We start from the raw sequence: 14,472 nt of genomic DNA, 5'->3' as shown, positions 1-14,472 counted from the left end.
CCCAAAGTGAGACCGTATTAGCAGGAATTAACTTGTGCCAAAGTGTCAAACCTACGGTGTGCAAAGCGGCCATCTCAATTTGATAAAGCCTAAACAAAGAAATAAATCCAAACCCGATAGAATCGGGATGATTTGCTGTTGGTATCAGGAAAATGGTTTTCAGGGCGCAAACTGCAGCGGCAAAACGGGGAGCCCCGGAAGTGAATTGCCGCCTGCCTGCACCACCTCCTTAGTTCACCCTTCAACTAGAGGGAGACCAGCCTCGGGCGGAACGGTGGGCGGAGGAGAAAGGGGTCGGGGGAGTGGGCCACCCCTATGCGGGTGCCGGGTTGTGCTCCAAGAACCACGTGGAGGCTCAAGCTACCCCCTGAGGACTGGGAGCCAACACCCGAACCCCTCGGGTTGAGGCCCCACCCCTCCAGAGGCCTCCCTTTCCCGGGTACCCAGGCTTCTTCAGCTGCAAGGATCGCACCCCCACCCCGCACAGGCCCCCCGCGGGACACCCGCGCAAGCGGCGCAGACGCTGGGAGAGGCCAGGGCAGTTCCAAGGCACAGGCCTCGGATCGGAGTACCCGCGGATCCTGAAAGGCAAACGCTGGGATGCCCTGGGATGGGGAGGGTCTCAGCCGCTTCGGTCGCCACTCGGGCCCCAAAGGGACGCGCGGAACCTTCGCGGGGACCGAGGGCTGACATGTCGCGGGCCCGCCGCGTGGGTTGGAGGCCGCCTGGCCGCGGGGCAGGCAGGTGCAGGCGCGCGGAATTCTGATTGGTCCCGGTGCCGCGGGAGCCAGAGGCGGGGCGCGGGCGGGGGTCTGGCGCTGCCGAGGCTTCCCTCTGGCTAGCGCAGTGGCGGCGCAGAGGTCGCGCACAGATGCGGGTCAGAGCTGCGCAGGGAGGCGGCAGAGGCGGGAAGGAAGCTGCCAGAGAAGCCCCGTAGGTAAGCGCGGGAGCCCGCGGGCCAGGGAGGGTCCGCCGCGCCGGGAACCCCCGCGACCTCGGGGCACGACCGAGAGCCCGGAGGTGGGGTAGGTCGCGCGGGGACCCGCTGCCACGCCGCGAGGTGCCCGAGAGTGAAAACGCATAGGCCCCGGCAAAAGTGCGGGTCCAGCAGGAGACGCGGGGATGCTTCGGACTTAGTGGCCAAGGTTCCGGCGCAATCCCGGCCAGGCCGCCCCTCCCCCGCCGTCCACCCGCGCGGCGCCTCGGGGCGCTGCCGCGGGTTGCGCGCGGCGGGTAGGGGGATGGGTGGTGATGCCAGTGGGGGCCGGGAGGGGGGTTCCCGCAGGTTGGGGGATGGAGGAGGGGAGGCCCCGCGGCCCCGCGGCCCCGCGGCTCAGGCACCGCCGCGTCCGCTCCTGATTGCAGGCGCCTGTGAGCCGGGTGCGGTGCCTGGACGAAAGATGCATCATGGAATGAACCGGAGCCCGGGAGACGGATTTCTGGAGAAGCAGCAGCAGCAGCAGCCGCTGCCCCCTCGCAGGCTGCTGGCCGTGGTCCTGTAGATCCAGCTGTCTCTGTGCTTCGGCCCCGCACAGCTTACGGGCGGTGAGTGACCTCAGGGTCCACGGCGCGGGGGTGGGCGCCAACAGGAGACCACCCTCCGCCGGGACCCCCGGCGTTTCTCCGATGCCTGCGCGCGGCGCGCCCAGGGTGCATGCACAGCCCCATGGTGCCTGGAGCTGCCCAGCGGCCCGCAGCCAGGCTCCTCCGAATGGGGCAAAATGAGCGGGCCCATTACCCTCACTTGGGCCGCGGGCGAGCCAGAGAGAGGGAGAGGGCACTTCTGAGCTGAGCGCGTGTTTGTGGGCCTGTGCATGGTGTCGGAACCCTCAGTGGACAGGGACCAGGTGTCAGCTGTCAGATAGAAGCCGGCGCAGGTTGCCCCCCCCACCCACCCATCCTCCTTGTGAGTGTGAAATGTCTGAGGAACAGGCTAGTCTGGCAGAGGGACGGGTCTGTCGGGAAGTTCACTTTCTCTTACCTCTGGAGGTGCTGAGTTCCTGCACTGCTGTGCGGGTGTATGGGGGCCGGGCTGGGGCACAGAGGGTCCCGTCAGGGGTGCTTCTGGGGGATGGCTTTGTATCTCCATGTCTGATTTCCAGGGGAATGCAGTCGAGTGCATCCGTGGGAAGTGGGAGCTGGCTGAAAGAAAATGCAGAGCCTTGGTCCCCATCCGTGGCTGACCCTCTGTGTTTTGGGATCTGGGGGAGGGAGCTCTGTCTGCCTTGGTGGAGGAGAGGGAGGGAGGGAGTCCTGGCTGCATTTGGGAGCTGATTGCTGTCCCTTCCGGATTTCTGAGAGAGCTTGCTCATGTGCCCCTGTGAAAGGGCAGACTCCTATGTTTCCCAGCTGAACTACTGTTCATATATAAATAAGTGATAATTGGTGGAAAAGCAGGTATTGATTGCTATGGATAAACCATTTCCCATTTAAAATATTGCTGTTCGGAGAGTGAAGGGCAACAAGGAGAGACATGAGTGGAAAACTAGTAAAGGGGGGTGGGGAGGGACCGCAGAGGAATCCAGGTCTCAGGCATTGTGCGGAATGATCTGGACATCTGGAGCATGGAGGAGCTTTTGGGGCGTGCACGTCTCAGGATTAGTGAGCGGATACTTGCTTCATCCTAGGGACCCATTTTGGCTTTCTTTGGTTTTCTAACAGGGGGTGACTTTTGGGTGCTCTTAGTTCTATAGAAATGTGTCTGAGGTAGGTGTCCTTTTCACAGAGGACATGGTCAAATGGGAGGTCAGGGCAGCCACTGTGCCGTCTGAGGGGATCTGGTTGGCCCCTGTGTGCTGCTCCAGAGTTAGCTCTGCTTCTGGGGTGTGAGGGAGCATGGGCAGGAGGGCACAAATGGGGCTGGGCCTCCTCCTTCCTTCATCGCTTCCTCCCGGTTCTAGCCTCGACCCCTCCAACCAGGTCCATGCCATCCTTCCATCTCCTCCATCCATTTCTTCCGCATAGGTGACGGATCGTTGGCCTTAGGCTTCCCTTCTTGACCACTTTCCTCAGGCTGGAACCTGGACATGCCAGGCATCCGGCTACAGCTATATGCACGAAGACGTTATCTTAGGGGGAGGGCAGAGCAACGATGCAGAAGGTATCGGGGCACCTGAGTGACTGTGGAGCAGAGATGCTGAGAGAGAAGAGTAACCAGTCCAAGTGACTGTGTACTGGATCGCTTCATTACACTGACTTAGCCTGGACTTCACCTCCATCCATCCTCCACCCATTCCCCAATTTATGATTTATATTTATTATATATCTATCATATTACATATTTATTATTCTGCCCAGCACTTAACAGCTCCAGACAGACCCAGTGCTTTCCTTTGTTGGCTTCTTGTGTCTTCCTTCACCGGAATGTAAGTTCTCAAAGGGCACAGAAGTTTTGTGTTCTGTGATCACTTTCTCATCCTGTTCACAGCTGGTGCTCAACTAACACATCCTGAGGGAAATACTGCTGGCCACTGAAAGTGAAATCATAATTTTTCCCCCCAAAAGAGATTCACTACGTTTTGAAAAATGTCTCATAGTGGGCAGGGAGAGGCTGGGGGATGGAAGGGAAAAGTGAGGGAAAATAGCACAGGGACCGCAGAGTTGAAGTCGGGCCACTGCACTGTGGTCAGTCAGTGACATGGGCACAAAGCCACTCCCCTCATGCTGGGGAGACAGGCCTCAGGAGAAACCAAACGTGCTGACACCTTGATCTTGAGTGGCTGGCCTCCAAAACTGAGAAGATAGACCTGTCTTGGTCATGACCCCGCAAGGGCTACGTGGTTAGGGCTGCTTTAGCAGACCAACACAAAAGGTCCTATAGAAAACTCACAGCTGGGGTGTTGCGGTGGCCACCCTCATGTTTGTTTTTCTTATGTTGCATGAACGGAAGCAAATTATTCAGAATAACTTCTCTGTTGCATCATGTGTGGGTCAGAAACTATATTTGCTGGAGAGGCTTTTCTAAGAGAGGTGTTGGCGAATGTACCAGGCTCCCTCAGGAAGTATTCCATGAGGCGGAATGACCGCTTATTAGAAATGTCAGGGGACTCCAGCCTAGATCCCGTGTTTGGACAGAAAAACGTGTGTGTTCCTTTTGATCCTGATGGTGTCTGTACAAATGGGTTGCGCATTGGTTGAAGAACAGAGTTCAGTAGAATATACATACATGTAGACCTCTTACTACGGTAAAAACGTGCATGGTCAACTATTTCTCAGCTTTGCTGATTTGATGGCTTACTGAGGGGGAAAAAAATGGGAGTAAATATTCAAAGGTGGAATGGTGCCCAACTCAGATTCCAGATCCCCCAAAGTGAGACCGTATTAGCAGGAATTAACTTGTGCCAAAGTGTCAAACCTACGGTGTGCAAAGCGGCCATCTCAATTTGATAAAGCCTAAACAAAGAAATAAATCCAAACCCGATAGAATCGGGATGATTTGCTGTTGGTATCAGGAAAATGGTTTTCAGGGCGCAAACTGCAGCGGCAAAACGGGGAGCCCCGGAAGTGAATTGCCGCCTGCCTGCACCACCTCCTTAGTTCACCCTTCAACTAGAGGGAGACCAGCCTCGGGCGGAACGGTGGGCGGAGGAGAAAGGGGTCGGGGGAGTGGGCCACCCCTATGCGGGTGCCGGGTTGTGCTCCAAGAACCACGTGGAGGCTCAGGCTACCCCCTGAGGACTGGGAGCCAACACCCGAACCCCACGGGTTGAGGCCCCACCCCTCCAGAGGCCTCCCTTTCCCGGGTACCCAGGCTTCTTCAGCTGCAAGGATCGCACCCCCACCCCGCACAGGCCCCCCGCGGGACACCCGCGCAAGCGGCGCAGACGCTGGGAGAGGCCAGGGCAGTTCCAAGGCACAGGCCTCGGATCGGAGTACCCGCGGATCCTGAAGGGCAAACGCTGGGATGCCCTGGGATGGGGAGGGTCTCAGCCGCTTCGGTCGCCACTCGGGCCCCAAAGGGACGCGCGGAACCTTCGCGGGGACCGAGGGCTGACATGTCGCGGGCCCGCCGCGTGGGTTGGAGGCCGCCTGGCCGCGGGGCAGGCAGGTGCAGGCGCGCGGGATTCTGATTGGTCCCGGTGCCGCGGGAGCCGGAGGCGGGGCGCGGGCGGGGGTCTGGCGCTGCCGAGGCTTCCCTCTGGCTAGCGCAGTGGCGGCGCAGAGGTCGCGCACAGATGCGGGTCAGAGCTGCGCAGGGAGGCGGCAGAGGCGGGAAGGAAGCTGCCAGAGAAGCCCCGTAGGTAAGCGCGGGAGCCCGCGGGCCAGGGGGGGTCCGTCGCGCCAGGAACCCCCGCGACCTCGGGGCACGACCGAGAGCCCGGAGGTGGGGTAGGTCGGGCGGGGACCCGCTGCTACGCCGCGAGGTGCCCGAGAGTGAAAACGCATAGGCCCCGGCAAAAGTGCGGGTCCAGCAGGAGACGCGGGGATGCTTCGGACTTAGTGGCCAAGGTTCCGGCGCAATCCCGGCCAGGCCGCCCCTCCCCCGCCGTCCACCCGAGCGGCGCCTCGGGGCGCTGCCGCGGGTTGCGCGCGGCGGGTAGGGGGGTGGGTGGTGATGCCAGTGGTGGCCGGGAGGGGTGTTCCCGCAGGGAGGGGGATGGAGGAGGGGAGGCCCCGCTGCCCCGCGGCCCCGCGGCTCAGGCACCGCCGCGTCCGCTCCTGATTGCAGGCGCCTGTGAGCCGGGTGCGGTGCCTGGACGAAAGATGCATCATGGAATGAACCGGAGCCCGGGAGACGGATTTCTGGAGAAGCAGCAGCAGCAGCAGCCGCTGCCCCCTCGCAGGCTGCTGGCCGTGGTCCTGTAGATCCAGCTGGCTCTGTGCTTCGGCCCCGCACAGCTTACGGGCGGTGAGTGACCTCAGGGTCCACGGCGCGGGGGTGGGCGCCAACAGGAGACCACCCTCCGCCGGGACCCCCGGCGTTTCTCCGATGCCTGCGCGCGGCGCACCCAGGGTGCATGCACAGCCCCATGGTGCCTGGAGCTGCCCAGCGGCCCGCAGCCAGGCTCCTCCGAATGGGGCAAAATGAGCGGGCCCATTACCCTCACTTGGGCCGCTGGCGAGCCAGTGAGACGGAGAGGGCACTTCTGAGCTGAGCGCGTGTTTGTGGGCCTGTGCATGGTGTCGGAACCCTCAGTGGACAGGGACCAGGTGTCAGCTGTCAGATAGAAGCCGGCGCAGGTTGCCCCCCCCCACCCATCGTCCTTGTGAGTGTGAAATGTGTGAGGAACAGGCTAGTCTGGCAGAGGGACGGGTCTGTCGGGAAGTTCACTTTCTCTTACCTCTGGAGGTGCTGAGTTCCTGCACTGCTGTGCTGGTGTATGGGGGCCGGGCTGGGGCACAGAGGGTCCCGTCAGTGGTGCTTCTGTGGAATGGCTTTGTATCTCCATGTCTGATTTACAGGGGAATGCAGTCGAGTGCATCCGTGGGAAGTGGGAGCTGGCTGAAAGAAAATGCAGAGCCTTGGTCCCCATCCGTGGCTGACCCTCTGTGTTTTGGGATCTGGGGGAGGGAGCTCTGTCTGCCTTGGTGGAGGAGAGGGAGGGAGGGAGTCCTGGCTGCATTTGGGAGCTGATTGCTGTCCCTTCCGGATTTCTGAGAGAGCTTGCTCATGTGCCCCTGTGAAAGGGCAGACTCCTATGTTTCCCAGCTGAACTACTGTTCATATATAAATAAGTGATAATTGGTGGAAAAGCAGGTATTGATTGCTATGGATAAACCATTTCCCATTCAAAATATTGCTGTTCAGAGAGTGAAGGGCAACAAGGAGAGACATGAGTGGAAAACTAGTAAAGGGGGGTGGGGAGGGACCGCAGAGGAATCCAGGTCTCAGGCATTGTGCGGAAAGATCTGGACATCTGGAGCATGGGGGAGCTTTTGGGGCGTGCACGTCTCAGGATTAGTGAGCGGATACTTGCTTCATCCTAGGGACCCATTTTGGCTTTCTTTGGTTTTCTAACAGGGGGTGACTTTTGGGTGCTCTTAGTTCTATAGAAATGTGTCTGAGGTAGGTGTCCTTTTCACAGAGGACATGGTCAAATGGGAGGTCAGGGCAGCCACTGTGCCGTCTGAGGGGATCTGGTTGGCCCCTCTGTGCTGCTCCAGAGTTAGCTCTGCTTCTGGGGTGTGTGGGAGCATGGGCAGGAGGGCACAAATGGGGCTGGGCCTCCTCCTTCCTTCATCGCTTCCTCCCGGTTCTAGCCTCGACCCCTCCAACCAGGTCCATGCCATCCTTCCATCTCCTCCATCCATTTCTTCCGCATAGGTGACGGATCGTTGGCCTTAGGCTTCCCTTCTTGACCACTTTCCTCAGGCTGGAACCTGGACATGCCAGGGATCCGGCTACAGCTATACGCACGAAGACGTTATCTTAGGGGGAGGGCAGAGCAACGATGCAGAATGTACCGGGGCACCTGAGTGACTGTGGAGCAGAGATGCTGAGAGAGAAGAGTAACCAGTCCAAGTGACTGTGTACTGGATCGCTTCATTACACTGACTTAGCCTGGACTTCACCTCCATCCATCCTCCACCCATTCCCCAATTTATGATTTATATTTATTATATATCTATCATATTACATATTTATTATTCTGCCCAGCACTTAACAGCTCCAGACAGACCCAGTGCTTTCCTTTGTTGGCTTCTTGTGTCTTCCTTCACCGGAACGTAAGTTCTCAAAGGGCACAGAAGTTTTGTGTTCTGTGATCACTTTCTCATCCTGTTCACAGCTGGTGCTCAACTAACACATCCTGAGGGAAATACTGCTGGCCACTGAAAGTGAAATCATAATTTTTCCCCCCAAAAGAGATTCACTACGTTTTGAAAAATGTCTCATAGTGGGCAGGGAGAGGCTGGGGGATGGAAGGGAAAAGTGAGGGAAAATAGCACAGGGACCGCAGAGTTGAAGTCGGGCCACTGCACTGTGGTCAGTCAGTGACATGGGCACAAAGCCACTCCCCTCATGCTGGGGAGACAGGCCTCAGGAGAAACCAAACGTGCTGACACCTTGATCTTGAGTGGCTGGCCTCCAAAACTGAGAAGATAGACCTGTCTTGGTCATGACCCCGCAAGGGCTACGTGGTTAGGGCTGTTTTAGCAGACCAACACAAAAGGTCCTATAGAAAACTCACAGCTGGGGTGTTGCGGTGGCCACCCTAATGTTTGTTTTTCTCATGTTGCATGAACGGAAGCAAATTATTCAGAATAACTTCTCTGTTGCATCATGTGTGGGTCAGAAACTATATTTGCTGGAGAGGCTTTTCTAAGAGAGGTGTTGGCGAATGTACCAGGCTCCCTCAGGAAGTATTCCATGAGGCGGAATGACCGCTTATTAGAAATGTCAGGGGACTCCAGCCTAGATGCCGTGTTTGGACAGAAAAACGTGTGTGTTCCTTTTGATCCTGATGGTGTCTGTACAAATGGGTTGCGCATTGGTTGAAGAACAGAGTTCAGTAGAATATACATACATGTAGACCTCTTACTACGGTAAAAACGTGCATGGTCAACTATTTCTCAGCTTTGCTGATTTGATGGCTTACTGAGGGGGAAAAAAATGGGAGTAAATATTCAAAGGTGGAATGGTGCCCAACTCAGATTCCAGATCCCCCAAAGTGAGACCGTATTAGCAGGAATTAACTTGTGCCAAAGTGTCAAACCTACGGTGTGCAAAGCGGCCATCTCAATTTGATAAAGCCTAAACAAAGAAATAAATCCAAACCCGATAGAATCGGGATGATTTGCTGTTGGTATCAGGAAAATGGTTTTCAGGGCGCAAACTGCAGCGGCAAAACGGGGAGCCCCGGAAGTGAATTGCCGCCTGCCTGCACCACCTCCTTAGTTCACCCTTCAACTAGAGGGAGACCAGCCTCGGGCGGAACGGTGGGCGGAGGAGAAAGGGGTCGGGGGAGTGGGCCACCCCTATGCGGGTGCCGGGTTGTGCTCCAAGAACCACGTGGAGGCTCAAGCTACCCCCTGAGGACTGGGAGCCAACACCCGAACCCCTCGGGTTGAGGCCCCACCCCTCCAGAGGCCTCCCTTTCCCGGGTACCCAGGCTTCTTCAGCTGCAAGGATCGCACCCCCACCCCGCACAGGCCCCCCGCGGGACACCCGCGCAAGCGGCGCAGACGCTGGGAGAGGCCAGGGCAGTTCCAAGGCACAGGCCTCGGATCGGAGTACCCGCGGATCCTGAAGGGCAAACGCTGGGATGCCCTGGGATGGGGAGGGTCTCAGCCGCTTCGGTCGCCACTCGGGCCCCAAAGGGACGCGCGGAACCTTCGCGGGGACCGAGGGCTGACATGTCGCGGGCCCGCCGCGTGGGTTGGAGGCCGCCTGGCCGCGGGGCAGGCAGGTGCAGGCGCGCGGAATTCTGATTGGTCCCGGTGCCGCGGGAGCCAGAGGCGGGGCGCGGGCGGGGTTCTGGCGCTGCCGAGGCTTCCCTCTGGCTAGCGCAGTGGCGGCGCAGAGGTCGCGCACAGATGCGGGTCAGAGCTGCGCAGGGAGGCGGCAGAGGCGGGAAGGAAGCTGCCAGAGAAGCCCCGTAGGTAAGCGCGGGAGCCCGCGGGCCAGGGAGGGTCCGCCGCGCCGGGAACCCCCGCGATTTCAGGGCACGACCGAGAGCCCGGAGGTGGGGTAGGTCGCGCGGGGACCCGCTGCCACGCCGCGAGGTGCCCGAGAGTGAAAACGCATAGGCCCCGGCAAAAGTGCGGGTCCAGCAGGAGACGCGGGGATGCTTCGGACTTAGTGGCCAAGGTTCCGGCGCAATCCCGGCCAGGCCGCCCCTCCCCCGCCGTCCACCCGCGCGGCGCGCCTCGGGGCGCTGCCGCGGGTTGCGCGCGGCGGGTAGGGGGGTGGGTGGTGATGCCAGTGGGGGCCGGGAGGGGGGTTCCCGCAGGGAGGGGGATGGCGGAGGGGAGGCCCCGCTGCCCCGCGGCCCCGCGGCTCAGGCACCGCCGCGTCCGCTCCTGATTGCAGGCGCCTGTGAGCCGGGTGCGGTGCCTGGACGAAAGATGCATCATGGAATGAACCGGAGCCCGGGAGACGGATTTCTGGAGAAGCAGCAGCAGCAGCAGCCGCTGCCCCCTCGCAGGCTGCTGGCCGTGGTCCTGTAGATCCAGCTGGCTCTGTGCTTCGGCCCCGCACAGCTTACGGGCGGTGAGTGACCTCAGGGTCCACGGCGCGGGGGTGGGCGCCAACAGGAGACCACCCTCCGCCGGGACCCCCGTCGTTTCTCCGATGCCTGCGCGCGGCCCCATGGTGCCTGGAGCTGCCCAGCGGCCCGCAGCCAGGCTCCTCCGAATGGGGCAAAATGAGCGGGCCCATTACCCTCACTTGGGCCGCGGGCGAGCCAGAGAGAGGGAGAGGGCACTTCTGAGCTGAGCGCGTGTTTGTGGGCCTGTGCATGGTGTCGGAACCCTCAGTGGACAGGGACCAGGTGTCAGCTGTCAGATAGAAGCCGGCGCAGGTTGCCCCCCCCACCCACCCATCCTCCTTGTGAGTGTGAAATGTCTGAGGAACAGGCTAGTCTGGCAGAGGGACGGGTCTGTCGGGAAGTTCACTTTCTCTTACCTCTGGAGGTGCTGAGTTCCTGCACTGCTGTGTGGGTGTATGGGGGCCGGGCTGGGGCACAGAGGGTCCCGTCAGGGGTGCTTCTGGGGGATGGCTTTGTATCTCCATGTCTGATTTCCAGGGGAATGCAGTCGAGTGCATCCGTGGGAAGTGGGAGCTGGCTGAAAGAAAATGCAGAGCCTTGGTCCCCATCCGTGGCTGACCCTCTGTGTTTTGGGATCTGGGGGAGGGAGCTCTGTCTGCCTTGGTGGAGGAGAGGGAGGGAGGGAGTCCTGGCTGCATTTGGGAGCTGATTGCTGTCCCTTCCGGATTTCTGAGAGAGCTTGCTCATGTGCCCCTGTGAAAGGGCAGACTCCTATGTTTCCCAGCTGAACTACTGTTCATATATAAATAAGTGATAATTGGTGGAAAAGCAGGTATTGATTGCTATGGATAAACCATTTCCCATTTAAAATATTGCTGTTCGGAGAGTGAAGGGCAACAAGGAGAGACATGAGTGGAAAACTAGTAAAGGGGGGTGGGGAGGGAACGCAGAGGAATCCAGGTCTCAGGCATTGTGCGGAAAGATCTGGACATCTGGAGCATGGGGGAGCTTTTGGGGCGTGCACGTCTCAGGATTAGTGAGCGGATACTTGCTTCATCCTAGGGACCCATTTTGGCTTTCTTTGGTTTTCTAACAGGGGGTGACTTTTGGGTGCTCTTAGTTCTATAGAAATGTGTCTGAGGTAGGTGTCCTTTTCACAGAGGACATGGTCAAATGGGAGGTCAGGGCAGCCACTGTGCCATCTGAGGGGATCTGGTTGGCCCCTCTGTGCTGCTCCAGAGTTAGCTCTGCTTCTGGGGTGTGTGGGAGCATGGGCAGGAGGGCACAAATGGGGCTGGGCCTCCTCCTTCCTTCATCGCTTCCTCCCGGTTCTAGCCTCGACCCCTCCAACCAGGTCCATGCCATCCTTCCATCTCCTCCATCCATTTCTTCCGCATAGGTGACGGATCGTTGGCCTTAGGCTTCCCTTCTTGACCACTTTCCTCAGGCTGGAACCTGGACATGCCAGGGATCTGGCTACAGCTATATGCACGAAGACGTTATCTTAGGGGGAGGGCAGAGCAACGATGCAGAAGGTCCCGGGGCACCTGAGTGATTGTGGAGCAGAGATGCTGAGAGAGAAGAGTAACCAGTCCAAGTGACTGTGTACTGGATCGCTTCATTACACTGACTTAGCCTGGACTTCACCTCCATCCATCCTCCACCCATTCCCCAATTTATGGTTTATATTTATTATATATCTATCATATTACATATTTATTATTCTGCCCAGCACTTAACAGCTCCAGACAGACCCAGTGCTTTCCTTTGTTGGCTTCTTGTGTCTTCCTTCACCGGAACGTAAGTTCTCAAAGGGCACAGAAGTTTTGTGTTCTGTGATCACTTTCTCATCCTGTTCACAGCTGGTGCTCAACTAACACATCCTGAGGGAAATACTGCTGGCCACTGAAAGTGAAATCATAATTTTTCCCCCCAAAAGAGATTCACTACGTTTTGAAAAATGTCTCATAGTGGGCAGGGAGAGGCTGGGGGATGGAAGGGAAAAGTGAGGGAAAATAGCACAGGGACCGCAGAGTTGAAGTCGGGCCACTGCACTGTGGTCAGTCAGTGACATGGGCACAAAGCCACTCCCCTCATGCTGGGGAGACAGGCCTCAGGAGAAACCAAACGTGCTGACACCTTGATCTTGAGTGGCTGGCCTCCAAAACTGAGAAGATAGACCTGTCTTGGTCATGACCCCGCAAGGGCTACGTGGTTAGGGCTGTTTTAGCAGACCAACACAAAAGGTCCTATAGAAAACTCACAGCTGGGGTGTTGCGGTGGCCACCCTAATGTTTGTTTTTCTTATGTTGCATGAACGGAAGCAAATTATTCAGAATAACTTCTCTGTTGCATCATGTGTGGGTCAGAAACTATATTTGCTGGAGAGGCTTTTCTAAGAGAGGTGTTGGCGAATGTACCAGGCTCCCTCAGGAAGTATTCCATGAGGCGGAATGACCGCTTATTAGAAATGTCAGGGGACTCCAGCCTAGATCCCGTGTTTGGACAGAAAAACGTGTGTGTTCCTTTTGATCCTGATGGTGTCTGTACAAATGGGTTGCGCATTGGTTGAAGAACAGAGTTCAGTAGAATATACATACATGTAGACCTCTTACTACGGTAAAAACGTGCATGGTCAACTATTTTTCAGCTTTGCTGATTTGATGGCTTACTGAGGGGGAAAAAAATGGGAGTAAATATTCAAAGGTGGAATGGTGCCCAACTCAGATTCCAGATCCCCCAAAGTGAGACCGTATTAGCAGGAATTAACTTGTGCCAAAGTGTCAAACCTACGGTGTGCAAAGCGGCCATCTCAATTTGATAAAGCCTAAACAAAGAAATAAATCCAAACCCGATAGAATCGGGATGATTTGCTGTTGGTATCAGGAAAATGGTTTTCAGGGCGCAAACTGCAGCGGCAAAACGGGGAGCCCCGGAAGTGAATTGCCGCCTGCCTGCACCACCTCCTTAGTTCACCCTTCAACTAGAGGGAGACCAGCCTCGGGCGGAACGGTGGGCGGAGGAGAAAGGGGTCGGGGGAGTGGGCCACCCCTATGCGGGTGCCGGGTTGTGCTCCAAGAACCACGTGGAGGCTCAAGCTACCCCCTGAGGACTGGGAGCCAACACCCGAACCCCTCGGGTTGAGGCCCCACCCCTCCAGAGGCCTCCCTTTCCCGGGTACCCAGGCTTCTTCAGCTGCAAGGATCGCACCCCCACCCCGCACAGGCCCCCCGCGGGACACCCGCGCAAGCGGCGCAGACGCTGGGAGAGGCCAGGGCAGTTCCAAGGCACAGGCCTCGGATCGGAGTACCCGCGGATCCTGAAAGGCAAACGCTGGGATGCCCTGGGATGGGGAGGGTCTCAGCCGCTTCGGTCGCCACTCGGGCCCCAAAGGGACGCGCGGAACCTTCGCGGGGACCGAGGGCTGACATGTCGCGGGCCCGCCGCGTGGGTTGGAGGCCGCCTGGCCGCGGGGCAGGCAGGTGCAGGCGCGCGGAATTCTGATTGGTCCCGGTGCCGCGGGAGCCAGAGGCGGGGCGCGGGCGGGGGTCTGGCGCTGCCGAGGCTTCCCTCTGGCTAGCGCAGTGGCGGCGCAGAGGTCGCGCACAGATGCGGGTCAGAGCTGCGCAGGGAGGCGGCAGAGGCGGGAAGGAAGCTGCCAGAGAAGCCCCGTAGGTAAGCGCGGGAGCCCGCGGGCCAGGGAGTGTCCGCCGCGCCGGGAACCCCCGCGACCTCGGGGCACGACCGAGAGCCCGGAGGTGGGGTAGGTCGCGCGGGGACCCGCTGCCACGCCGCGAGGTGCCCGAGAGTGAAAACGCATAGGCCCCGGCAAAAGTGCGGGTCCAGCAGGAGACGCGGGGATGCTTCGGACTTAGTGGCCAAGGTTCCGGCGCAATCCCGGCCAGGCCGCCCCTCCCCCGCCGTCCACCCGCGCGGCGCGCCTCGGGGCGCTGCCGCGGGTTGCGCGCGGCGGGTAGGGGGGTGGGTGGTGATGCCAGTGGGGGCCGGGAGGGGGGTTCCCGCAGGGAGGGGGATGGCGGAGGGGAGGCCCCGCTGCCCCGCGGCCCCGCGGCTCAGGCACCGCCGCGTCCGCTCCTGATTGCAGGCGCCTGTGAGCCGGGTGCGGTGCCTGGACGAAAGATGCATCATGGAATGAACCGGAGCCCGGGAGACGGATTTCTGGAGAAGCAGCAGCAGCAGCAGCCGCTGCCCCCTCGCAGGCTGCTGGCCGTGGTCCTGTAGATCCAGCTGGCTCTGTGCTTCGGCCCCGCACAGCTTACGGGCGGTGAGTGACCTCAGGGTCCACGGCGCGGGGGTGGGCGCC

The sequence above is a fragment of the Mustela nivalis genome (genome assembly GCF_964662115.1).
Source record: "Mustela nivalis genome assembly, contig: HAP1_SCAFFOLD_809, whole genome shotgun sequence".
In the NCBI taxonomy this organism is placed as follows: domain Eukaryota; kingdom Metazoa; phylum Chordata; class Mammalia; order Carnivora; family Mustelidae; genus Mustela; species Mustela nivalis.
The sequence above is the reverse complement of the archived record's forward strand: the minus strand, read 5'-3'. Positions refer to the sequence as shown.